General features: G+C 36.4%; 1 long non-coding RNA gene across 1 annotated transcript in view; it reads left to right on the top strand.

Moving 5' to 3' along the window:
* The window catches only part of LOC134156738 (uncharacterized), a 225,018-nt gene that overhangs the window by 113,085 nt on the left and 84,533 nt on the right, over window positions 1–27,400 (top strand). Inside the window, exon 2 of the long non-coding RNA XR_009962043.1 lies at window positions 18,915–19,006. This is a non-coding gene — a long non-coding RNA (uncharacterized LOC134156738). The remainder of the gene's footprint in view (window positions 1–18,914; window positions 19,007–27,400) is intronic.

Raw genomic sequence — 27,400 nt, 5'->3', positions numbered from 1 at the left:
ATTGTACAAATCAAGTTTAACAGCAGCATTACTTTTGCCAGGTTTCTTAAAAATTGTTTGGAAAGGTACTCTCTCCGTGAGAGAGAAAAGTGACTAGTTCAATATTCAGGCTAAAAATTAAGTGTAGTGGAATTTAAGGAACTCCTTGATTTAGGGATGACACAGTGCAGTCTTTCATTATGAGCTTAACTATAATGACTATCTCTCGTGATTCATTTTGGCAGTGAGCAGACTCCTTCATTTCCTCACTCAGAAAACCAGGGAGCAGATGAGCATGCTGTGCATAGTCTAATATCACATTACAGTGAAATATGCAGCAACGCAGCATGCTTGGATTGAGGTTGGTGGTTTTTCAAAAATAAACATTATTTACTTTGTGTAATGAATACAAAATCTTTGCACGAATTGCACTGTAGCACTATGATAATAGTGATTGATTCACCAGGTGTCATACTGGAGGTAGTGCCTGTTATCATTATCAAATCAATAAATACTGGGTTAGGACACTTACAGGAAGTGCAAATCTAGTAAGGAATTTCCAGAGTTATTATTACCCAGGCAAGTGTTCTTTATTTAAAGTCGAAAACAACAACAAAATTATTTAGTGGAACTGCTTAAAATGCAAATGACAAGAGGGCAGGTAGCTGTCAGCCCAGTGTTTAAGGAAACTTGATTTTGAACTACTTACTTATACATACAGCAAAACATGAAATTTATGAACTCCAGAGAAATACAGATCTAGTCTAGCCTTATTGTTATCTGAGAGTTCCCAAATGGTGCTAGAAGCAGAAATAAACACCTACATAGAATTTCTTCGGTGTTAATATCTTTGCAAATTTAGCAATATTGCTGCAATGTGGCAAGATGTGTCAATTTAGAGCAGTTAACAGAAATAGAGCACTAAATGTTTACATGAAATATCTGTTATTTTCAATTCATTTATTTGCAAATGTGCTATTCAAAGGCTGTACACATTTCTCAATATATTATCTCCCTAGATTAGATTGTGTACTCTTTGTGGCATAGACATTATCTTGGTACTTTCCAAGGCAGTATGTACACAGAATTAGCACTGCTTCTACTTCCCGTAATTATTCAACTATAACCTACTGAGATGTGACACAATTAGTAGCTGGCTTTAAATCATTCTGAATATTGGTGCTGTTAGGATATATTGACATGGGATTTAAGTCCTTAAATGACTGTGCAGTGCTTTGCTTTTTGTATTCATGGGGAATGGCAGACATTTCTTTGCTCAAGTTTGATATTAGTGGAAGTTCTAAAGTGCCCCACAAAATGGAAATACCATTTTGTGAGATGTCTCATAGCTTAAGAATTTTGTTTCATAAGGTAGGAAAACCTACAAGTTTTCAGTGTTTCCATATTCAAGGGACTCTATGACAGAGGTCAGATACATATAATAATAACTAAAAGAAATAGCTTAGATGAAAATGGTGAAAAAAAGGACTTACAAAAAATGTGTCAACATCAGCAATGCTGAACTTCAACTTCTTTGATCTAATTTTCATTTTATCACTTGACGCAGGAGAGGTTGGAGACAAAGTTTGTTATCGCTAGGAAAGGATAAATATGACAGAATCCAGAAAATGCTGACAGCCTCTTTTTCCTTTTAAAACTGGCAAGAAAACTTTTAGGTGGAAAACTGGTTTCAGAAACCATGGATTTTGGAAATGGGACCAGTACTGACAAATATCCTAATCTCTATTCTTGATTCTTTGTTCATTCTCTGTCCTTCATTTACATCCTTACTAAACATTGAAAAAAAATAAATTAAATGCTAACTACTTGAAATCAGGAATAGTGAAACTGTTGTACAAGATACCTTATGCACATTTTATTTAAAAAATACAAATTATAACAGGAGCAGCAGATGCCAATATATAAACTCATTCTTCTCTGATTTAAACCAAGTAAAGAAAATATAGTCAGAACTGGTAAGATTATGTTTCCTACCTGCCTAGGGATGAGTCAGTGAATTCAGAGCTGTTTCAGCAATAGCTAGAAGGCTGAGGCCTATAAAAAGGAGGAAAACTAGATATCTCTCTGCAGTTTCCTGAGAGAATTAGCAATGTACAACTCCCATTAACACATTAAAACCAGCAACACTGGTTCCATTCCATGGGAATTTCTTTGGCCCTGTATGTGCATAAAACATCTGAAATGTAGTCTTATTTTTAATTTTTTGAAACTATAGAACAAATGTGTATTATGATTCGTGTTGATTTACCAAGCTGAAAAACATGTGCCAGTCAGCCTGAAATAAAAACCAGATTAATGGAGACTTTCAAGTACTTCTAATTCCACATTTCTTACATTATTACAAGATCGCTAGAATATTGTAGCGTTTAAAAACACATCTTAGGTAAACTATGTCTGCTAAAAATGTATAGTCAGTGGCAAATATATGTAAATATATGTTTCTGTTTCTTCCCCTGCCCAACATGTTTTTTTGCCAGGTTTGCAGAAACTAACAACTGGGAGTATTTTCTTTAGGTTTACGCTCAGGAGCTTTTCCCTGTTGTTTACTCCACAGCCATGTTTTGTAATGTGCCTTGCTTGTTTTCCAAGTTATTCACAGCACTTCTGCTTAGTCCCATCACTTGAAAATAACGGCTGGTTTTTTATCCTTACCTACATTTTGCTCAACAGAATGATTCCGAACTCCTGGCAGTAAGATCAAAGAGCTCTTTCACAATTCCCCTCCTTGCTTAGCATGTAAAAAGCTTACAGCAGCTTCTGAAGGTTCTGAAGGTTAACTATTAGGTCTCCCTAATGCAAGTACAAACCTGGAGGAAAGGCAACTGACAGTGAGAATTTTTATTTTTTTAAATTATTTTTCTTTTTTCTTAATTCACGCTGTGAGGAGGAGCTGAAACAAAGTTGACAACATTTGCTAATTGACAAGAAGGAGGGGCTGCTTCAAAAAAAAGCTTTGCACTGAGATCTTTCTTCCCCTCCTTGCCCCTCTTTGTTTTGTTGCAGCAGCACAAAATAGTTGTGTTTTGTTAAATCCAGTCCTGAATTCTCACACCTACTTCTCATCTGTTCAGATAATGTTTGCAGTATTGTTCAACCTGTTTAAATTTTGAGTTTTTACAGGTCTTATTCTATTCTGGTTATGTTTAAGTGCTGAAGGTCATTTCTATTGCCCTCTCTGGGGTTCTTTATTAAATATTCTTTCTGATCAAATAGGATGTACCTCTACTATCAGTTATATCAAATATTATTACTCATCATATTAAAATAATGTAATTAGGAAGTTCTGTGTTATATGACATTTGAATGCAGGTGTTATGGAAGTTTCTGAAGTTGACAGAAGTTCAAGTAGTATCCTAGTATGTAATTTAGCTATTAGACTCCATAAGGTCTGACTTTTTATTGTACTGCATCACGGAAAGACTTTGCACCTGTATGGAGTGGATGCCAAGTATTGTCATCACAAGGCTGTTTTTAACTGTGCACTTCTGTGTCTTATTTTTCAGTATAATATAGACTTGTACAGCTTAAATCCATGTCATCTTCCAACATGCACAAAGGATAGGATACAAAAGCACCTATGTTTAGCAGCATTTGTTTCTGATAATGATAGTTATTTGCTGACAAGAAAACGACCATTACCAGTTCCTACTTGAAAATAACAAGACAAGCCAGAACTGCAAATAAGAGCTCATGCAGTAGTTACAAATGTTCAAAGAAAACTAGAATTCTCTTGCTCCACCATTTTTTTGTCTAGCTTCCAAAATGCTACCAAATACAAACTGGCTCTGTACTGGTGGATTTTTAATGAATTTCATTAGTTGAATTGTGATCCATGGTCTGCAAGCAGCTGAAAAAAAAATATTTCGATTAGTTTGAAAGGTTTGTCATGTGCAATGTCATGTGGAATCATGATCAAAATCTAAAGGTCCCGATCTGTATCAGTCCCTTCTCAAAAACTCTATAGATGAACATCCTTAGTAAGCAGAACAAATTCACAAAAAGTGAATTGCTGAGCAGGTGGAATTCAAAGGCCCACTGAAGTCTAATTGACTTCCTGGACTAAAATAGTCGAAGAGCTCTGATATCATTCCGGGAAGTACCTTGTCCAGTTGCTTACAATCCTTGTTTCTTTAGGTTATATAACGTAAATGTTATGATTTTTATCTGTCTGTACTTAGCTTATAATATTTAGGTGTGTGGTGGGTTGATTAAAAGTGTTTCAAAGAAAACACCTATTTCTCAGGTGGCCGTTTCCCTCCTTCAGAAACAGCAACTATGAAAATCCTCCAAAATTATGGCTTATAAATGGGAAGTGTATAAATAATAGATCACACCTTTTCCTGACCTTATTTTTCTGTTTTTTTTTCTGTCTGCCAGTCCCTTTCTTTCATGTCCCAGGTTTGAGTATATTTATCTCAGATTTAAATTTCTATCTAGGCTATACACAAAAGTTCTGTTTGTTTTATGAAATTGTATAGGTTTTCTTATATTCCCTTGATTCCGAAGAATGACCATTCTACCATATTCTTCTCTAACAAAAGGGAATAACTCTTTTAAACTTTCTTCTTCCACAGTTTACAACATTTTTCTGTTGTCTGTTTAGTGCTTCCCATGTTTATCTCCATTTCAAATCTTATTTGGCACCTTTTCCATGTTGCATCACCCTAGATTTCCCTTCTATTTACATGCTACCTGTTGCAATTTCCTGAACTGCAGTGCCTCCTGCTCTCCAGACAACATACATTGAGATGTTTTTGATTTTTTGGTTTGATTTTCCTGTCTGTATGGCTTACCATTTGCCAACAAGTTCAAAGGCCACATGTGCCAATCTTGATGATGTAGCCTGCAGGCCTGCAGGTTTATTTATTTTAGCACTCATAGAATCATAGAATATATGGAGTTGGAAGGAACTTAATAAGGATTGTGGAGTCATAAAGATTTGTGTCTGGATGGCAAAATCAAAGCTTTGATATTGTGATAGAATAAATCAGAGATCAGTACAACTGCCCAATAGGGATCAGAGTTGGCAACAATACTCCTATGGGTTATGGCTTTCTTCCTAGCACAAAGAGACCTATAGGTTGAAAGTAACTTCATGCATTTTAGCATGTGCTAATTTAACAAACTTGTACCTTGCAAGAAAAAAACATAACTTGTACTACATTTTGTTTGCATCCTCTGGGGTAAATGGTAAGGAAAACTTTCTTCTTCCCTTTGTGCGTTCTCCCAGTCTAACTTCAATACTGAAATGCATTTGGGCATTAAGAGAGTTTCCCTTGTAAAAATCAGGTGAAATTATAATTAAAAACCAGTTTTAATAATATACACTAAAAAATGACAATTCAGCTTCACTGTATATTATTACATCCAGTGATTTTAAATTGTCAATTCTTGTTCAGTGTAGCTATGAGATCAGTCTGAATTTCTATAAGTGGATCCTTTTATCATGAGATGCATAGAAATATTTGTATGGATGAAGCTTCAGCTTATTGGAAGAAGGTAAGGTAGGACAGATAGTTGGACCCAAGATTTTATCAGAAAATCATGGGACATGTAGATGGCTTTATGCTGTCTTTATGAAGGTGTAATTTGAAAAATGTTCTGCCTTTGACAGATTTTTGTGTGTGTGTGTGTGTCCCACACTTGCCAAGCTTTGGCTTGTCAAGGTAATTTAGAGTTTTAACAGTCATCACCCTCTGCTGTAAATGGAAATAAAATTCAGGAGGGGATCACTGAAATCTGAGGCAGACCATAGTTGTGATAGACTAAGTGTAAATCAGGATCTCAGATGTTCACATCATATAAACCCTTCCTGAAACAGAAAAATAAGAAATCACCTCTTATATTGTTCTTTTTTGTTCTTTATCTTCTAATGACTTAGCACAGGGTCCTGTCATCCTCTTTCACCCTGAATGCACTGAATAGTCATTGCACCTTTGTTAAAAGATGAATGCAGCACAAAGTGACAGGCATAAAAAGAGTTCTGCACACACCTTGCAGTTTGTCAAGATGCAACAGTGTTGTGTTTCAACTAGTAACTAGCCATAGAATTTTTGTGAGGAGCCCAAGCAAATACCTGGCTTTGCTGTTCTCTTCTTGGGATCAAGTTTTGTAGTGTTTGTACTTGGTCCAAGGCATTCCAAAGGTTCAGCTAACTCCCATTCCCATCAACACTGTCACTGTAGGGTGTGTTTCTTTTTTTTTTTTTTTATTTTTTGTGTGGAAAAACATGTGCATAAAATGGCTTTTTTCAGGTGACAGAAAAATTTCCATGCTTATTACTGGAGCTGGTCTATACTCTACCACTTAAGGACAGCTCAGAAATTGTGATCATACCCAGCGCTCACAGAAGTAACAGGAAATTCCCTAAACTATTTTCCCTTCCTACTGTGTCATGCATAGCAAAGTGAAAACAAAAAAAGTGGGTCCATTTTCAGAAAATTAGACTGGTTCCTTTGAAACAAAGAGTCTCTAGGATAAATAGGTGTTTCATTGGTTTTATTTAGAAAGAAGGAGGAAGAAGAATCCTCACACAAATAGGGTCTGAATTCATCCTTTCCTCTGAGTTTCAGTGCAGCTTTGAAAGGAGGATTTTCTTTGCTTCTCTTTCAGAAGGCAGTAAGATTAAGTATTTTCTTACATTAAAAAGTGAATTAGTCACATAAAATATTACAAAACCCTGCTCAATAACAATTGCTGTTATTCAGCCCTGCAGGAGATACAAACACAGCACCCAGAAACATTTATTTATCAGTCCTGTAGGAAGTCTTCTAAATTGCAGGCTTCAATGAGAGCAGAGTTATAGAAATAAAAGAAAATAATTCTGAACAGGTGAATCATTATTTTGGGTATACATAGAATCTTACTCAGAATCCCAAACTGTCTTGTTACATGGTGAATTTCTGTAGGAGGAATTCAAAGTATGTATGGGAGTTGTGCAAGTGTAAGCGTGTATGTTTATATGTATGTACCAACTGTCTCTCTCTCCTTAACCATCCATCCATCCACATGAACACTTCCACATGTGTATTTTCAAATATGTTGATGAGAAAGCATTGAACTTCAGTACGTATTCGTGTGAACTCAGTCATCATGGGAATTTATCAGTCTAAAATTTCAGAGTATGGAAGAGCTTGGGCCTGATTTCTAGAGGTACTTTTCTGTAGTGTTTTGCAGTTGTAATGTATCCTGGAACAAAAAAAAAACACCTACCATTTTCACTCCATCATTGCTTATAGGTAAATTGCTAATCTACATTACACTTCATCTATACTGCACCCCATATTAGGAAAAATTTCTTTACCAAAAGGGTGGTCAGGCACTGGAACAGGCTTCCCAAGGGAGTGGTGGAATCACCATCCCTGGAAATATTCAAAAGCCATCTAGACAAGGCCCTTAGTGGCATGGTTTAGTGGTAGACTTGGCAGTCCTGGGGTAACGGATGAACTTAAAGGTCTTTTCTAATTTACCTGATTTTGTGATTCTACCTACTCCACATTGCCAGCAGCTGTCCAACTGCTGCACCTTGGGACAGAAGGCTTTCAGGAAGGGGGAATCATGCTGAGCTTGTGGCCATCTCTGACTGCCCTTTTCTGTGGATTGTAACTGACATCCTCTGTATTCAGATCTTAGGAGCATAATTTGCTCATTATGCTTAACAGTGAAAATAAGCTGACAAGCAGAAGGTATGAAATAGCTAAAGAGGGAGGGCTTTGATTTTTCAAGTTCAGTTACCTTGAGAATCCAGTAAAATAACAAGACTAAAGGTATAAGGAATTTTAGAAGGATGATGACAACATTTGTTTTTACTGCGGTCTATTTTACTATTTTAGTCAATTATGTGTTATGCAGTTGTATATTTATGAACTGTTATGTATTAAAATGTCTGTCAAAAAGACCTCTAGCTCAATGTAAGGTCTCCATTCTGAGCATTTGTGGAAAATACAAACATGCTAGAATGATACACTATTTTTTTTTTTTAATGCTCATTTATCATAAATACTCTGTTATGGTAATATTCCATACATGTATATTTATAGGACCTAGAAATTATGTAAAGTTTCCACAACTTTATCCCCCATACAAACCATGTCTGGGTGGTTCTTTTAAAGTACAGATTTTGGTGCCATCATAATAGTACCAAGATAAAAAACTTCAATCCCTTACTCCTTCTGGAGATCTTGCTTTTATTTTGCTTGTTCTCTTACAAATAAAACATATACACATGTTTTTCTACAGAGCAGAGTTTTAAGTTTTTCTCTGTTTCAAACTGTTTCTTTCAAATAAGAAGATCAGCTTGTACCTTCTTTCTACCTGTGCCGTTTCAAGGGTTAACAACCCTTACATTCACACTGGAACTGTGTGACAATTACAGTAAATAGGAAAGCAATACTAAGAAAATAATGAACATAGTCCCATAACTAAATATAATAGCTAACAGTATGGTCTGTATGACTAAGTGGCTCTTTTCTCATTAACATCCAATTACTGTTCAGACCCCTAAACACCACAACACAGACTCTTTCACCCTGTACTAATAGGAATAATAAGACACACTTCTTCTGCTTACGTACCTAGTCAGAGTTTAATTCTGTGGTGGAGATAGAATTAATTTTCTGCATTTTGCTGATGCTCCTGAGCTATGCTCCAGTGATTTACTACACTCAGATCCCTGCAAGGGATGCATATATTCCCATTCATTTTTTCACTTTGAAAAGAAAGTATAAGACAATTAGTTTGTGTGTAAACTACTTCTCTTTCCTTTCTCCTTGCAATTCTGTATTCTTATCCATGTAATGATGAATTTGAGATTTGTCCCTGAATAGAAAAGTAATCCCTGAATCCTAAACATGGCCTTGTGGATGCTTACAGTATTTATGCAGAACCACACTGAGGTCCCACAATTCTTTAGAGGGTTATTTAGAGAATCAATATTTGAGGTGAAGAAAGCCCAAAGGCCTGTAATCTCCTCTCTCGTTCTCATCATTTTTTCTTTGCACTGTCTTTTAGGGGAAGAAAAAAGCTCTTTGTGCTCTCTGACATGGCTTAGAAGCAGTCTCTCACTCCTTTTAGCTAGCACTTGATGCAATGCCTTTTTTTTTTTTTTAATTTAAATTGGGTGTCTTCCAAACGTCTTCTGCTTTTTTTTTGCTCTCTTTTATTTTTTAGACATGTTTTTGCCATGTCTTTTGCAAATCTTGTTATTATCATGTCCCAGAATCTCAAAAATGTATTGTTTATCTCAGTATACTCTAGTATTGTTTGTTGCCACGCCAGGAATCATAAATAACAACCAGCTTCTGTCAGTCTTTTGGGATTCAATCATAACATCTTCTACTTCCTTTGCAGTACTCTGCTGAATGAAGTCAGTCAGTTCTACATACTGGACACGCATAACAGTCATATTGTCTCAAGGAATTTGAAGGAGTTGGGCATCCTCTGAAGAGATTCTGATACACACAGTGTGTTAAAGCAATTTTAAGTTACTAAGCTTTGTTCTTTGACAGGTATTCCATATAGACAGTGCAAGAACTAGGGAAGGACTGTGTTGCTGTATTATTCCTTAGGAGAAAATCACATGCTGAGTTATCTGGCTAGCTAGTTGAGCTGTAGTGGTCAATCAGTATCTACCTAGACAATAACTTGAATATGCTTTTATTTACATGGTAACTTCCAGAAAGCTATTAAAGTTATAAAGCCTGCAGGTAAAACCAACCATTTTGGTTATTACTGAATTAACTTCCCCCAGAAGTTCATTTTTCTTAATTTCACCATTCCTGCATGCATGAAATTGGTACCATTTACAGAGTACAGGTTAGAGGCAGCGCTCCCTATAATTTCTCTCAAATGATAGGTGAGATGCTTTATATTCATCACAGCATCATTGTAGTGCATGAGTTTATAAACAGCTGCCACCACCTATCTGTCTTTGTTTTAAAGGATCAAAGCAAAAAAAAAATCTTTCAAATAACTTGTTCCACCAGGGAGAATACCTAACAAAGACTGTTTGTATTTTGTATGTGGATGGTTTCCTTAAATTTCCTGTGATATATGACACTATAAAATACATATGCCTTACTGAAATGTCTGAGTGTGCGGGCGTCACGTTTGCAGTGTTAAAATGAATTTCTGCAGGAATGCAGAAATGCTGAGATAGCACCATGATTATTTGAAAAACAGTACTGTAATTTGCCAAAACCAGTATTGCAAAGTCTGAAAAGCTCTAGCATCTTTTATATTTCGTTGCAAAATTATGGAATACCAAGAGTCCTGTCTGCACTGAAATTTTGCAGAACTGTTGGAGGGGAAAGGAAGTTTAACTCCATCTTTAAACAAGAAAAAAAAAAAACGCAGAAGTTTAGGTTGGAATTTAAAAAGCGGGAGTTTTGACATGAATAATATTTGCAAAAAAGCTTGAAATTTGTAGGCTAAATTCTGCTTGTCAGGAAGTATTTGGGGGAATTTTACACCCTTAATAATGAGTTTAATGTCAAATTAGCACCCTGGTTCAGTCACTGTGTTTTGAAATGAGAGGGCATGAAACTCGCCTACTTTATTCTGTTCTTCCTCATTCATCTTATCTGCTTTACCATTTTTATGAAACTACCTTTTTCCTTTTTTTTTTTTTTTTTTCAGCCAAGTAGTTGTAACTCTGAAGGCATGAAAGAATGGGGAAGAACCCAGCTCATCTTAGAAAAGAAATAGTAAAAATGTTAGTGTTAATACAGTAATTCACAGGAGAAACAGCTGCATACAGTGCTTACTGAAGTATTCTCCCACAAAGCTCAAGTAACATTTATCCCAATAAAGGATCAGATCTTGCCAGCATTTCCTTATATTTCATTTCCTTGCATACATTAAGGTTTCTTTCTGTATCAGAAATGTTACTTCATATTCCTATGACTGGAAACAAATAAAGAACAATTTATAAAGCTTACTACCGTTCCTTTCAGCTGACTTGCTTCATGTGACTATCACCATTTCCAGGGATACTTTTAACCTAAATATAATACAAACTGATGCTTTGTTCCTCAAGTAAAAGATTGTGGTCTGCATTTGTTTCTCATGCCAGTGGAAACCCAGACTTTCTCAGTGGATTATCATAAATGCACTCTAAACTGCTCTAAGGCTTAACCCAAAGAATATCTGGGTATTTTCCATCATTACAAACAGCACAGATGCCCATATTTAGGGCATTGCAGTTCTCATATATAAAGCATTTTTAGAATTTTCTGCCCTAAGAAGCTTTTTTACTAGATTAAAACACAGACAGACTTAAGGTTTAAAATGTGCTTTACTGCTTTTCTATTTCAGGAAAAAAAAAACAAGCTTGTTCATTAACTTTGATTTGCTAACAGACTTTTGGCTAATTTTCTTTTACAGAGCGGATTAGTTGAGAAATTATGCTACTTTGCTTTGGAGCAGGGACATGAATTTCAGTTTGTTTAATTTGTCAGAATTTTGATTATACGGATCATGAATTCTCTGAAAAATCAGGCTGCAGATATGCTGAAGTGGGATTCCTGTATTATCCAATGTACTAGTGGTTTTGCACTCAGTTGCCAACATGAATATTTGTTTCTATTGGTTTTATTAATTTTATGGGTGTAATATCCCTTTACCTTCCCTGTGAACTAATCACATTGTAAGAGCAAAGAAGTCCCCACTGAAATTAGTAGCTCTGACTTCAGAAGGCTGGTTGGAACCAAGCTCTAAGAACCAAGTGTAAACAAAATATTGGATAGCTGCTTAGCTAAATAGAGTTCACCCATACAGTAAATGAGGCAGACCCCTGAAATAACTTTTGGTCACATAAATAAAGCTATTTCAATTCAGCCAAGGAAACATTTTTTTTTTTTTCTTGATTACCCACTTTACTAATGCTCAAGAGTCTGATATTTTAAATGCAGTTTCATGTAATAAAATCTGGGTTTGTGTTTTATATAATTTTTACATTTTATATATATAGTAATTAATAGTATAGAATTATGTTTGTATAATACATATGAGTTCGTGTTTTATTATTCCTGTGGTAAATGCCGTTCCATGCATGAAGTGTGCTTACTATATCAGAGCCATATAGAAGTAATTTGTGTTTTACCTAAGTAAGCTTACAACTCTTGTTTGGATTTTGTGAGTTAAAGCCAAAAGTAGTCATAGTTATTCTAGTATTTCATAGAATCTAGTCTGTTTGAATCAGGACACAAGTCACTATTTTTTCAGAAAACACATGCTTTCAAAAGCTTGTGTCTCTGAATTTGGGAAGAAGCAGCTCCTGTCATTCATTCTTCAACATCTATGGAAAATAGGTAGATGATAGGCCAGATCCTCAGCTCACCTATCTCAGTGGACATCTGCACTGGTATAATAAGTAACCTAGCTGAGGATCCAGACCTTCTGAATGGATGTTCTTTCAACAGCTTTTTTCTGCTGATTGTACCTTGTCTCTTGCTGTGCCCCGATCCTTTTAACAAGTGTCTGCATGAAGTGAATTAGTCATATTCTGTGTGGTCTGATCTGAAGTCAACCAAACTGAGCAGAAAAGCTACTGTTAATTTAGTAGGGCACTGGCTCAGCCACTCAAGAGACTAAGAATGTGCAAATGTGCAAGCGTGCTTGAATATTTGTAGGGCTTTGGAAATTATTTCATCAGAATTCCAAGACCAACTGGACCAGCTGAATGTTTAATGTCATCATTTAAGTTTAGATCAACCAGCATTATGCTTTTACAAAACTGCTTCAGAATGGAATCACATTACAGTGACAGACCACAGCCTTCTAAGAGAGAGGCTGGACTATTTTAAAGTGTATTAACAAATAATAAGAGAATAAATGACAGCTGGCTTTATTGAATCCATCCACCATCTACAGATGTATATGTCTGCAATAAAACACTCCAAGGATACTAGGCCTCATGTAAAACTTGGAGTCTCGATATACATCCTTTTTTCCATGCTTTGGTGTGGATCTCAGGAAATTAACTGTAAGGAAAGGATGCATTTGGTTTAGGACCTGCTGTGATTAGAGCTGTTCTTCAGGCCCTGACTGTGAGCAATGAAGTGTTAGAGGATTTCACACTTGCTTCAGATTACAACCCACTTGATAGAATTTGTGTGCTTGTCTGCCAGCTTTCCTCTCTTCAATTTCAAATGGCACTAATGAATCACAGCTTTATTTAAAAATCATATACAGAACAGCGCTTTTTCTATTATGTGTCTTTGAGTCAAACTAACTGCAAATAAATGCACTTGGTTTTGACACCTAAAGTACTGAAAAGACTTTTCTGCTCCTGAGTCCTCTCACACTGGTGTTTCTGTTACTGCTATGTTGTTCTTAAAGTATCACCTTAAAGATGTACTTTGCTTCTTCTAGAAAAACGTGTGGTGCACCAGCTACTCATACTTAGTGAGGGCATCCCAGCTTCTTATCCCACTCTAGTAGAACCTACTGACTGTAAGACAGGCCAGCTTCTTCTTTGCCAAAGGAAAGTTTTTCAGGAGGACTAAAGTATTCACTCTAGCCATGTCTATGTTTAAAGAGCCTTGTGGCTTTGCAGAACTCATATGCTCTGAGTTAGACACTCAGGTTCACAAAAGACAGTGAGTGAGAAGGACAAAAAGCTAGTCTGTAGAAAAGGCTGAGAAAGGGTATACCCCCATTTCTTTCCACATCTTGGAAAACACTTGCATACTGTTTTGGAACATGATGAAAACTGAAGTTGTGCAGTCTGACTTGAACTGTCTCAGTTCTTCCTCTCTGATAAACACTGACAGAGCAGCATGAACTAGAGCTGAATAGTCACTGTACTGACTAAAAGGGATAGAGAGCTTTGACTGAGCAAAGGTCTTCCATGTACAGTGTGAGTGATATTAGTACTAACTATCTAAACTCAGTGATCAAAAGAAGGGCACTTATAGACATGTATATTGGGTGAGATGTCATTGGATTTCTATGCTGAATCGTGCCAGCTCATGCCATTCTATTTGGCTGATACCATTTAGAAACAACTGCTTAATGTTGTCAGGTCTTATTGCCCATGTGTACTTGTTACGGAAGAAATTGGGAAATCTTCAGTGCTAAGGGAGGCAGAAAAAAAAGTAGGTTGGAAAAGATAAAGGTGGGGATTTTGAGAACAGAGAGATGCAAAACTTGCAAAAGACTGTTTTTGTGGAAGTATGCTTTGTTTTCTAGGAGGAACCTACAGTTGTGCATTAGCCTGTTTGTATATTTGGTTTGCTTCATTTGTTTTAAAGGCAGACTTAGACTGCAGAGCTGGAATCTTAGTCCTGTAATCTGCCCAATATTTGGTAGGTTTCCTAGATCTTGTCAGGCAGCAGTGAAATTTAGATCTAGAGTTGCATTTGTCTGAAAACAAAAGAGCAAAAGAATCCTGGCACAAAATTTCACCTGCATTCATTAGAGGCATGGTCTCTGAATCTCACTGGGAATCTCAGGATTTGGTGTTCCCTTGTCTCTGTGCTGCTCTGAACAAGAATTTTGTCTTGGGCTCCCCTTTGACTATTGATTTTTATAGAAAAACAGCCAAATGAGAACATCTGAGTAACTGATGTTGACTTCTGGGTTTATTTAACTCCTGTGAAGTATTCCTCACTAGCTAGGTTTCTCCCTCCATCAGAAAACCCTTAGACCAAAAAGCCCAAAAGCATTAGCTATCGTGATTAAGGTCCAATCTGTCTCTTGACATTTTTTTTACAAAATGAAAACTTAGAATTATTTGTTCTTCAGACTGTTAAGTAACCGTTCTTGAACCTATTTCAGACCTGAAGGGCTGTTCTTAGGAATGTGTTCAATATTTACTTGAATAAAACATTCTTAACCTTGGCTCTTTATAAAAATGTTTTTCATATCCTCATTCCAAATAAAATAAGTCACTATCATATGCCACAAAGGCTTGTTATATAAACTGATAAGGCCAGGTGATCTCTTAGAGAAAAAAAAAAAGTCTGAAATATTTGTTTGATCTTTATTTTCATATTGAAAAAGCATGTCACAGAAAACAGGGGGCTTCTTAATTTCAGTTGTTTGGTTCTCAGACTTGGCTTTCAGCATAAGGTAGAGCTAGAAAAAGAACAAGTTACCTGAATTCAGAAGAAAGCACGTGTGCACTGCCCAGGTAACGCAGGTGGAGTTGTGACTGTGTATCTAACTGATGCCTTGAGATCAGGAACCATTTAAAATGAAACATTCAACCTTTCAGAAATGTATCTTTGCTGTAGGGAAACACCACTGTAAAATTTAGAAGAAATTAATTTTCCTTTCACTGTTTCTCAGCTTTCTGTCTGAGTGCACTAATATATATAAATGAAGGAATGGGTCCTCTGTGCAATATACGAATATCCTCCAAGATAATAATTTTTTGCATATACATATTGAGAGACTGTGCCCTAAGGAGAAGGACACAATGGAAAGGATTTCTATGTAAAGGATTGTGAAATGTGAAGTAAAGCAATTCTACGTCTCTTCTAACAGCTAAATGTAATCTGTTTTACTCAGTGCTGCAATTTTTCAACTGTAAGACAATGTGTGATGCCAAAGAAGTGACTTGTCATCTACCTGAATGCTAGTTTAGTAAAATTATATTTGAAGAAAATCTAGATTATACAAAATTTCACAAAGTGCCAATTCTTTTAGTGCTTAGATACTCTCATATAAGATATGACAGTATGTAATATATAATCATCATTATCCATGAGCTGTTTATATGAGGTGTAGATTGTTTGTAAGTGCAGACAAAACCAAGTTGGCTCCAGGCAGAGATGGATGAAGCTTAAGTTAGTTTAACTTTAAGCTTATTAATTTAGGCTTCATTGTTTAGGCTTCATAAGCTTATTAATTTAGTCCTTCATAGAAGTGGCCGTATTTTTTTGCCAGGGCCAGCAAATCCAAAACCAGCTTGTATGGCAATAGTAAATGCTATTAGGCCTAAGTCAGCAGCTTGAGAATTTCTGAGCCATGCTATCAGGGTTAGAAATGCTGTGGAGGGTGTAGGGACACCCCTGTGTCACTCTATGTAAACAGTGTTTGGATTTAGCATGGACTGATCAGGATGCTGTATCATCACTGCACTTCCTTTTAATATTCCAGGTATTGGGAGAATATATGAGTTTGAATTTGGGAAACTGGGCACAGATTTTTGAGGTTGCACCTGAGCTAAGACGCCCACCTCAGACCAAGAAGACGGAGAAAAAGGAGACATCCATGTGAATCTGAGAGGAGCCATTAGCTCAGCTAATTTTTAAGTCTGAACTAAAAACAGTGAATGACCACATGGGAATCCTCTGTAAAATGCTTTCCCATTAGTACTTGTGTTACTGAGGTAAAAAACAACCAAGAAACTATGCCCCCCTACACCATTTCCAATAGGATGAGTTCTCAAACATCTCAGTAATGTCTGTGAAGATCTATCTTTTGTGAAGTTTACCTGGCATAATCACAGTTGGATGGATACACTGATGTTTTCTTTATAAACATATCCCAAAATATGGACATGGGACTAATTATGAACAAGTGAAATCTGGATTATTTTTTTCATGTTGATGATCAAGATAGACTAGGAGAAACTGTAGGACACAACTATATGCTATATCCCTTAGATACAATAGGTATTTACTGACATTGGCTTTAGTAATTTACATGATCCGGTAGTATAAGTAGCTTTTCGGTTCCTGACATGCTGAAGTCATGTAATCTTGATCCTAAACATCTGTTAATATAAATTGACCAGAAAATTTGCAATAGGCCACTTGATAACATCCCTCATCCTGAGGTTATGGAGCCTTCAGGATTCAGCAATAAGCATAGCTCATCAATCCTCTAGTATATGAACTCTCTCACTGTAGCCTGATGCAGAGCCACCCACTTATGCTTCCTGTCAGTAACTCTTACTCTGTTTGCCCTTACTGTCCTGCTATTCAGAGCTAAGTGAGGGACTAAAGAGTAGTAAGAGAGAATTTTCTAGAAGTTCTAACATATGAATAAAATGTAAATCAAAGAAAGCTTCATTTCTGTGTAATGGGTCGGTTTGGGGTATGTCACTGGCCTTAGCCAAGAACTGAGGTCACCTAATATAAAAAACTGGTTGGGATTGTATTTTCTAAGTTATTTTGTGAAAAAACCTGCTTAACGCCATTTTAAAAAATGAGAGATCAAGTACATCTACTGGTTTACTGTCAGAAGTCTTGATATAGCATCACAGTGAAAATGCTTTAACTATGAAAGGAAATGCAAGCAAAACTGAATAATTGCATAACACTGATTAGACGTGTATGCACTGCAAGGTCACCAGTACATTAACACTCAGTAATGACTGCTATATCCTGGGGTTGTCACAGAATCATTTTCCAGATGTTTAGGACAGGTCTACTTAGTTTACCAAGGGCTTTTAAACAGATGAGTGTAAGTAGGACTTCCAGAAATACGGGCTTGTTAGTAATGATTACCAGGATGGATATATAGAGAAGTGAAGAATAATGGTACTTCTGCTTAGCTTTTCTTTGCTGTCTCTCCAGCCAATTTCTAACCAATACTGTAGGTAGCTCAGTAGTTATGTAGTTCAATAATAATATAGGAGTATGGAAATGAAAATGCTGGGATCATACCATTGGCAGCCTGAAACTTGTAAAGATCAACATAGCTGTTATTATGTAGACTTCACAAATGTGTGCATAAGGACTCACAAAAGTCAATCAACCATCTGTCAAATGTAAATGCTTAGCAGAGTCCTGAGCTTCAGAAGATAGGTACATAACTCCTGTAGTGCATGGTGGGGCCCTCAGAATAGGAATCATACAGACCGTCAGGCTGAGTGGGAAAATATGAATACTTCAAAGGAAGAATAGTAACACAGATAATCAACTATCAACAACTTCAGACCAGAAAAATTAATGAGGTTTTCTTTTTGCCTGTGATACTTACAGGCTGGATAAAGGGCTGGACACCAAACAAGTTAGTAGTTAAGCTACTGCAGAAACTAACTGCCCATCTTCTGCTTTGTGGTAGCTTTCTGATTCAGGAGTAAATGCACAGTTTTTTGTCCAGTAGTAAATTGCCTTGAATTGTCTCGCAAGGAAGAACAGGTCAATTTTAAAAAATACATAAGTATTTCCATCTGGACATAACTTCCTTTTTTTCTCCAGCTCCTGTTCAGTATTCTCAGAGGATAAGCATCTTTTCTGTAAACATGTTGAGACATTTTGGTTCTTTCAGCATCAGTCCACAAAAATATCCTCACGTTCTATCTGGAAAATAATTCACATTGCTTTTTCTATTTCAAGCTGAATCAGAAGTTCATTAAAGGGAGAGAATTTGGGCTGCTGAAAAAAGAAAAGATCAATGATGGGGTAATTATTCACAAGCATAGTTCATTATTCAACCAGCTGTGTACACAGGGTACCACTGACATTAAAAGCTGTGAAAAAATGCTTTTTTCCCCCCTCAACACTTGTGGCTCAAACTATTTTGGATAAATTGTAGTGAAATTTGCATTTGTTATGTCTTGCATTTGTTATGTCTTACTTTTGTGATCTTGAAAGGAAACTGAAAATTTATTGGCACAGTAAAGTCATACCTACATATTGCATTAAAAGCGGGTCTGTTTACTTTCTTTGGCTTTCTGATAGAAAAACAAATGTTTTAATCACTATGGGGAAAAGTACTGTTTATTTATAATTGCACCTGTTCTTGCATAATAGGAAATACAGTTTGAGCCATGCTTTCCTAGAATTGTTGCCTGACTGGTACAGTTGTTCTCTAAATCCGATACTCTTGTGTTATCTTTCAAGGGATGTTTTATTTCTTCTACTTTATTTATTTATATTTGAAATGCCTGGCATGTTCCTCTTTACATTAGTATCCTAGCTATGTTTCCTGAGCTGCCTTTATGGATGTCTTTCAAGTCTGGACAGTAGCGTCCAGTGTCTTTGAATTAGCATTCCTTGATGAAGTGGACTTAATACTCGCATGCATGTGATTGTGGGCCAAGTTGGAGGTAAAGAAAACAGTGTTCTACAAATTATAGGAGCTGCTTGTGAAGTGTTCTTGGTTCTTTGCCCTCCTTAGAAAGTTTTGTTTATGTTCAGTTTTAAGAGTTGCAAATCAGCCTTATCGTTTCTACCATTTGCAAGAATTGTACCCCTGCCAGTGGCACTTCCTTCCCTCACCCAGAAGGTTTCAGTTTTAAAAGTTTTCAGGAAATATTAAAAAGACTTAATGATGTATGTTTCACTAGTCAAATAAAAGGAATTAAAAATTCACATTTAGGTTCTTTCTAAGCCCAGAATTTTTAGCACATTCACCTTTGATTTGGGGAATTGCTCGTGTCCAGGCAGACCTTTACTAAATCCCATGGGTACAAACAGAGATTTAAATAAGCAAAATGATTTCTTCTGCCTGAGTGGTAGCAAAGGTTTCACGTTCCTTAACAAATCAAGTAAGCTTTTAGAGGCTCTAAAGGGTACTTTAAATGTATCCATGGAGAAAAATAGCTGGAAAATGAATTTATGACCCATGGACAGCTCTTAACATTTGAACTTTTTTTTTTTCTTTAAACTCCAAATGCAAACAAAAGTTCATCTTTGTAAAATTTCTTGCTGAAAGCAAATTTTAATTAGTAATTTTTCGTTATTTCAGCCTAAAAATCTGGATCAATATCAAAATAATTTAATAATTTAAATTAAATATTTGTAGCTTGAGGGAAGTTCAGGAGGAAGGAAGAAGAGTGGATGTTTAAGTTACCTGTGCTGCAGATCTTACCAAATGGTCTACAAGGGAAAATGACCTTTTAACATGGCTCTGCAAAGAAGAGGTATTGATTAGATAAGACTTGGTCAAAGCTTTTTGAAAGCTCCAAACAGGAGCAGAATATGTATTATCATAGGTTTTGAGGTCCTCCTTTTGCACGACTAACATCATACCTACTGTTTCTTTCAAAAACAAATAAATTCAAATTTTAATGAGGGCAACATAGAAATATTGGTGAACAGATAGATCCATGCCCTGTTGCAGAGCCTGCTTTAGGCAGCTTTACTAAGGTCATGTAAATATGTTTAGCATATTAACTCAAGTGATTTAAGCAATTTTTCCACCTGGTCCAAATGATCTCCCTGTCATAGGGAACTACCTTCTTTTGCTTCTAAATGGTTTTGCCATTAGGAGGGAACAGATTGCTTTTCCATAATTACAATATATTCTAGCAGTTATACCTAATAATCGTAAAGCTGAAGAGATGAGAAACTAGTCAACTCACTATGTGGAATCTTGTGAATGCAGTATGACCTCAACTGGAGAAGGCTTGAATTATTTTTATGAAAAAGTTTTAATTTGTAAAAGTCAGATATGATGAGGCCATTTTTGTTACCTCTCAAAGTCAGCCAGTGTTTTTATGTACACTGCATGTCTTTCCCAGATCCTCAATGAAAGTAAGCTGGGTTTGGGTATTTAAAATTAATGTTACCTTCTTTTCAGAGCTCTCATTTTATTTAAGCACATGGCATCTGGCAGATTTAAGGCAGGGAAATATGTTTAAGTTGACATTTGCTATCATTAACGTCTACAGACAAGCAAATCTGCAGCAGTTTGGGCAGTGCTTTATGAAAGAAAATTACTTCATGTGACATAGCCTGTCTTCTTGACAGTCTGGGTTGATTACAAGGCTTTTCATTCAATAGATTAAAAATATTAAATTATTCTAAAAGCTCTAGTATTAAAAGTTATATATAATTATAACTTCCCAAAGAGTTTACTTGGGAAAGTTTTTAAGTCTTAGATTTTTTAACAAAAAGTTATTTTTGAAAGTATGGTCAGATTAGGTTGAAGCTAGATTTGCACATATACCTGCTTTAAGTCCTGCTGGAAATGTGGCTAAAGTTATATAATTCTGGGGGGAAACTGAATGTGAGTGGGGTTGTAAGAAAGTCACAGTTTGTTAACACAAACCAAGGTGGCACTGCCTAATGACTGGGCCATTGGACTGCATCTGAGGAAAACTAAACTCTATGCAGGTTTGGCTTTTTTTTTTTTTTTTCCAATTCAAAGCTGTTTGCTTGAGGAAGATTCAGTTGTATTATTCTTGATAAGCTTTTCTGAAAATCTGTTTGCTCTCATTGTATAATAGCCTAAAATTTAGCTTTTTGCTCTCCTATAGGCTTAGGGAGAGATAGTAAATACCAAACAATTAATCTCAATTAACTGCCTAAGAAGGTACATTGACTAGGTAATTGATGTTAAACAATGCAGCACCTAATTTAGCATTTAAAGACTGCATCTACTGCTAAACTGAGAAACATACCTTAAGGGACTTGAACACTGTACCACAATTGTTCCTTTGGCTCAGCTGGAGGCGGGAACCCTAGTATGTGTCTGCTGGTGCTCTCCCAAGCAGTGTCCAGTCCTGGAAGGAAAGGACATTTCAGGCAGGATTCTCAATAATCAGTTTAGAAGTTGCTACCATGTTTCGGGAAAGAAAAACTTTTGCAATGTGGATGTAGCAAGTTCGTGTTGGGACTAGGAACGAGTTTTACTTAGAGTAGTCGTCAAAGATGGCAGACAAAGCATGGCCTTTGGTGACTAACTATACATGATATTTTGCTATTGCTATTGTAGTTTTATTATAGCTCGTTCCACTGAGGGGAAACACTCAAATAATAGTAATAGTGGTAGTAGTAGTAGCAGGGGCATGGGTGTGTGTGTTTTGCACAATCCAATGAGAATTTTCCAAGTATTAAATCTAGTATAACTTTAAGAATGGCCCATTATTTTTTCAATTGCTCAGGTGAAGTCAGCTTTTCTTGCTCTGAGGACCATACATTGACATTTTACAAACGCCGGACTCAGAAAGATACATTAGGTACCTTGTGAAACAAACAATTCTGGTAAGAGTGTACAAGGAAGTGATGGTGATTGGTTACTCAAAGACAAATGTCATTGTTGTTAGGATGCTGTTAGAACATCCCGGATTCATCACAGATGGGCAGTGTGCAGCAGCTTCTGAGGGTGTCTCACAAGGTTTGTCTCAACAGGCTTGAATAATGTGCTTCCTTCTGTTTGCTGGTACTGGGACTTCTTAATCAAATCTAATCAGCACCTAACACTGCTGGTTATGTGGCATAAATGCATCATGTAAATTATGTTTGGATATTTAAGATCTGCATATATTTCAAAAACTACTCATGAGTTATACTGAACTCTTAAAATTAGGCACCTCCGTGCAAATGACTGGAATATCTGTGGAAGCACAATGCAGTGAAATGAAAAGAAAAAAAAACCCAACAACACTACAATTAGACACGCTGATAATATGTTTCAGTAATGCTCATGCCATAATTCAGAAAACAGCTGTCCAAGGTTATTTGACTAACACAGTCTGCCTAATCTGTACCTGACTCATGACAACAATAGCATGTTTATGATCCTGAGAGATTCACATGGACTTGTTTGCTTCTTGGGAAGAGTCTAGAATACTAAACTGCTTTTATAGACAAAGACATTAATTTTCTTCCTACTAGGGATAATGTTCTTTACAGTATGCTACCTGAAAAAGTAGATAAAATATATTCAGTCTTGGCAGTGAGGTATAGCTAAGCTGTATATTGCTGAAATGCTGTCTAAACTTGTGTTTTGTCTGTCCTTCACTATACCATTTGGGCTGTATGTTCAACCAGGCAGATGTTCTCTGAAAAGATGTAATGAATAAGGACTATTGTCAGAATTTTGTAGATAAAGTGAAATTTGAGAATTTTGTAATCTGCTGCTAGGAAAGCTATAATCCTTTCTAGAGAACATCTCTCTAAAGAATATGTTTCTAGAAAAGGGGTACAAAGAATATATGTCTAGAAAAGGGGTATATCTCAAGGTTACATCTCCTTTAAATGCCTGAGAATTTTGCCAGGGTGAACCTTAGCCATTTGCCTTTGGTCTTTGGAGAACTAGCTCCTGCTGGTCTGAAAAGTGAGTCAGTGGTAGCACCTGGGGAAGGCTGGAGCTACTGTGAATTCTAGCTAAATTCATTATGCCCAGAACATACTAATCTGTAGACTGGCCCCTTTGCTCTTCAGGTTTACTGAATGGCTGTTACTTTGTGGGTTGGAACTACTTGATCTTTAAATTCCCTTCCACCTCAAATCATTTTTTGATTCTGACAATGTACTAAGGAGACATTTTTCCTGGGATTTGGCAAGGGCAGCCAAAATTCACGAATCCCTATAATCTCAAAACCACTATCGATTTAGGGAGAGGGTCTCTCATTTTTTAATGGTTTTGGTTGTTATCCTCAGCTCCCTAAAAAGGAATCCTTTTCCTACCCTTCCTCTGGGTCAGGCGCCTTTGATCTAGAATCCAGAAGGATACACAGCAATACCATACTCTTCACCATTGCAAATCCAGCTGCTTTTCTTTAAATGGTCTAATTCATGGCTAAGTGTATGAGCTGTGAAGCTGATCTTTGCGTTTGTACTAGTCATATGTAAAGAATTTCTGAACACCTGATGTCCCTTTTGTAGCTATGAGGGTAGTTGAGATCTCTGCCAAATATCCACACCCCAAGTTTTACCTGGGTAAAGTTTTGGTCAAGAAAAGGTTAAACATTCAGAGAAACAGAAATCCAAACACATTTTGACTCCATTCATTTTCCAGATTGGCATCTCTCATCACAACACAAGAACAAACTAAATCTTTAAAAAATGTAAGTCTACTTTGGATGTAACCAGAGGGAAGAGGATTATGAGGATGATGGCTCAGCTCAGGAGAAATCTTTGTGAATTTGTCTCTTTCTAATACAAGCACAGGTTGTACTTCAGAAATGTTTGTCTGACTTTCTGAAAACAGCAAGGAATTTGCTGTTACCTCAGGCAGGGAATTTCATCTTGGTTTACATAATATTTAGGAGTGTCCTAATGACTAATACCCTGAATAACTACTGCAGCAACTCCTGCATCTTTGAAATATCATGGCTTAGCTTCATATAGGATGCAGACTGTTAAAATGGTGAGAAATTGCTGAGGGTAGAGATACGTTATAACATCTTAACCTAACTGATTTCTACAAATTGCATCATATTTTTCAAAATGAGACACCAAAACCCAGAAAATACACCAGTATTTCCCACAGCAGTTTTCCTTGCAAAATCAGAACAGTTTATTGTAATCAGAATATTTTTCTTCTTTGTGCTTACATTTTTATTTACTGTTGACCACCTCATGCCTTTCTCTTTTTCTAACCACTCTTTAACGTGATACTGTAGGCAGCAAAGTACAGATTTCCCTGGGTTTCATCCAGCATATTTGCTGGAAAGTCAAATTACTGTGTTAAAAATGTGCCTTAAAAGATAATATCTAAGTAAGTGCTCTAGGATTGAGGAGAAATTATATCCAAAGAGGAATTGAAACAAAAATACATCACTTTTAAATTTCCTGAATTTGTGTAATATATTTTATATTCCAAAACAGGGCCAGATTATGGCCCTTATATCCAGCAGCACCCTAGATATCAACCCTATTACCTGAGTGCTGTTGGATTCGTACTGAGAGCCATCATGAGGCCCTGGGAGAATAGAAGGATTTGAACTGCACACAGAAAAAAAAATGGAGTTCTTGTGGTGCTGCCATTAAACACCATATCCCAATATGGCTTCAATTATTGCACAGTCTGAAATTCTGTGACTTCCCTGCCAATTTAATTTTTGATCTATGGATTTTAAAACCTCACTTGTAATCTTGGAAAGAAGCAAGGAAATTTGGTGGAAGATCAGTTTTGTCATGTTGATTTTATTCTCATAAACAATAAAAAGAACCAATGAAAAAGAGAGCTGTCAGTGTAAAATATAATGACAGATCTTTTTTAACAGCAATGGTTTCGGGTGTGCTGAATAACAGATATGATATCATAAGATGGTATCTGCTGCAGAATCTGAAGTTTCAGCAAGACATCACACACACAGAGTGCTTATATTTGCATTTAAGGCAACAGAGTTCTTTGTTGTCTAGCTATTATTAAACAGAAGTTTTCTAACATTAATTTTTTTTCTAACATCCTAGGAAATGATAGTTTTAGCAGAGTTTGAGGCTTCATGAATTTGAATTGTATGGGGTTTTTTTTTGTTTGTTCAGGGGTTTTTCATGTGTAGGTTGCATGCAAGACTAGGGATAATTCCGGAGGAAGCAAACAAGTAGGCAGTTGAAACTGTCGTCACTGCCAGTTACAATGGAAACCGGTGGAGTTTAAGAGTTGCATCCTGGGAATACATGTGAGGGGCTAACTCCTGCAAAAGTGCATGTGTGTTTAGATAATTAGAGAAATAAGGAAGGCGAGCCAATTTAAAAAATAATAAAGAATTGGCAATAAGTCAATTAGAAGACTTTGCAGATGAATTTTAAAGGACTCTATAATAAAAAGCTGAAAGATCAAAGAAGAAAGGATGTGATCATACTGTATTATTAGCAAAAGATCTGGATAAGAATTGTAACAGGTATACCATATGAACAGACACTCCAATAGATTTGATAAAAAAAAATAAATTTCAAATACCAAGTAACCGAAAAAAAAATTAATAACCTCGTCTTAAACTTTTTAGATCTTCAGATAATGAATAGACATATTGTTTTCAGTGATAAACAGTTTGGAATCATATTCTTTCTTTAGCTCAAGAAACAAATATAGTACAATTAGTAAAGTTTTAGTTTACATAAGATGTATTTGCTTTTCTGCTCAGGTTGGTTTAAAAGGCGTTCCTAGGAGAAAATTTATTCTTTCTTAGCAGGTAGGCTCTGAAAAACAATGTTTCTTCTTCTATGCATGTCTAGCTAGCTTTTCCATTGGAACGTGGTTTTCTTCTGCAAAAAGCAGAGGCAAAAACTACTATTCTTCTGTAGGGGTCTCTGTGAAGCAAATAACTCTCCTTAGTTAAGGATCTCCTTAGATCCTTTATGAGTATCAAAACTTTTTTGGCAAACACATTCACAGACTTTTCTGTACAATGGTACTTGAATAAGATCTCCTTATCAACTGCTTGAGTTTAAACATGCTGTCTGGCTTTTCTATATATTCAGAGCATGTGGATCTGTAAAAGTTACCAGGAGCTCCCAAGCTCTTTTTAACTTTAGCTGTGACAACCTAATATGTGCAAACAATTCAGAACTCTAAAGAACCATGGAAATTATTTGGATTATTAACTAAAGTTACAATATTTGAGAGTATTTGAGATTAGTATTTAGGAGTTGGCCAGACATCAATTGTATGCTCTTCTCATACAGTTCAGTCACTCCTGTGACTCAAAAATGTCAGATAAGTACGCTGAGGAAGAAGGTGGAGGGAAATCATATTGTATGGAAGACAGACAGAAGAGGAGGAGTTGTTAGAACATGCTAAAGCAGCTAGATTCCTGTCTGCTTGGCACAAGCAAAAGGTAGGAGAAGCCTGATGGTATGATGTAGTGTCATAGAGCTGCCAGTCAGAGCTGTGGATAGATGAAGTGGAGGGGGAAGTGAGGCAAGGGAAACCAGCTGGGGTAGGAGGAAGATAGTATGAGTGTTGCAATGAGCCATAGCTACCAGACGCAGGGTGGGGAACCTGATGTCAAATGTGCAAGTTATGCCAGAGAAAGGGATCCAGGGAGAAGTGCACTTCTGATAATGCCTGAATTGTGACCTGTTCAGTGCTCTAATAGGATGTCATAAGAGAAGACAGGGTGAGGTCTTTTCACATTTTCACATTTTATAGGTGATTACAGCTTATTTCAAAAGGTTAGAGAGAACACAGCAATTGAACGTGTTGGTGCTGTCTTTGCACTAATGACAGGAGCAGATGGTAGAAGTGCTATACTACAGAGAGAGGAGAAAAAAAGAAAGAACTGGTAGTTTCTGTAAAACAGCAGACATGTTATGTTCCTTGCATCTGGTCCTGTGCCCATCACATTGCATTGTGAACATTTTTGCCAAGAATCAGTTCCATTTTGTAACTTCAATTTTCATTTCAATGTGCTAGTTTCGGTAATTGCCAGAAAAGTTGTCTCACATTAAAAATATAAATACTGGTCAAACCCAGAGAAAGATTTGCCTGACAACAGCCCAGCAGCAATGAGGAAAAAGAAAGAGTTAGATTTCAGGAGGCTGTATTGAACTCCCAACCTGAATCAAGCAGTATGGAAAAAAGAAGATTCCAGATATCTCTGTAGATTTAGATGAGGGTCAGCTAAATATCCATATTTTCATGTGCTTACTCAAACCACTTACTGAGGTTTATTCCTTTTATTTTGTAATTCTACATTGATGTCTGTATTAAAAAAAAAAAACAAAAACCAAAAAACCCAAACAAAAAAAAAACACAAATAACCCCCAAAACAAAAACCCAGCAACAAAAATGTTCTCCAAATCTCCTTGCTCTTTTCTCTTTG

The sequence above is a fragment of the Pezoporus occidentalis genome, unplaced genomic scaffold (genome assembly GCF_034315485.1).
Source record: "Pezoporus occidentalis ecotype Australia unplaced genomic scaffold, CSIRO_AGI_Poc_V1 ctg9, whole genome shotgun sequence".
Taxonomy (NCBI): Eukaryota; Metazoa; Chordata; class Aves; order Psittaciformes; family Psittacidae; genus Pezoporus; species Pezoporus occidentalis.
This window is presented reverse-complemented; position numbering and strand designations above follow the sequence as displayed.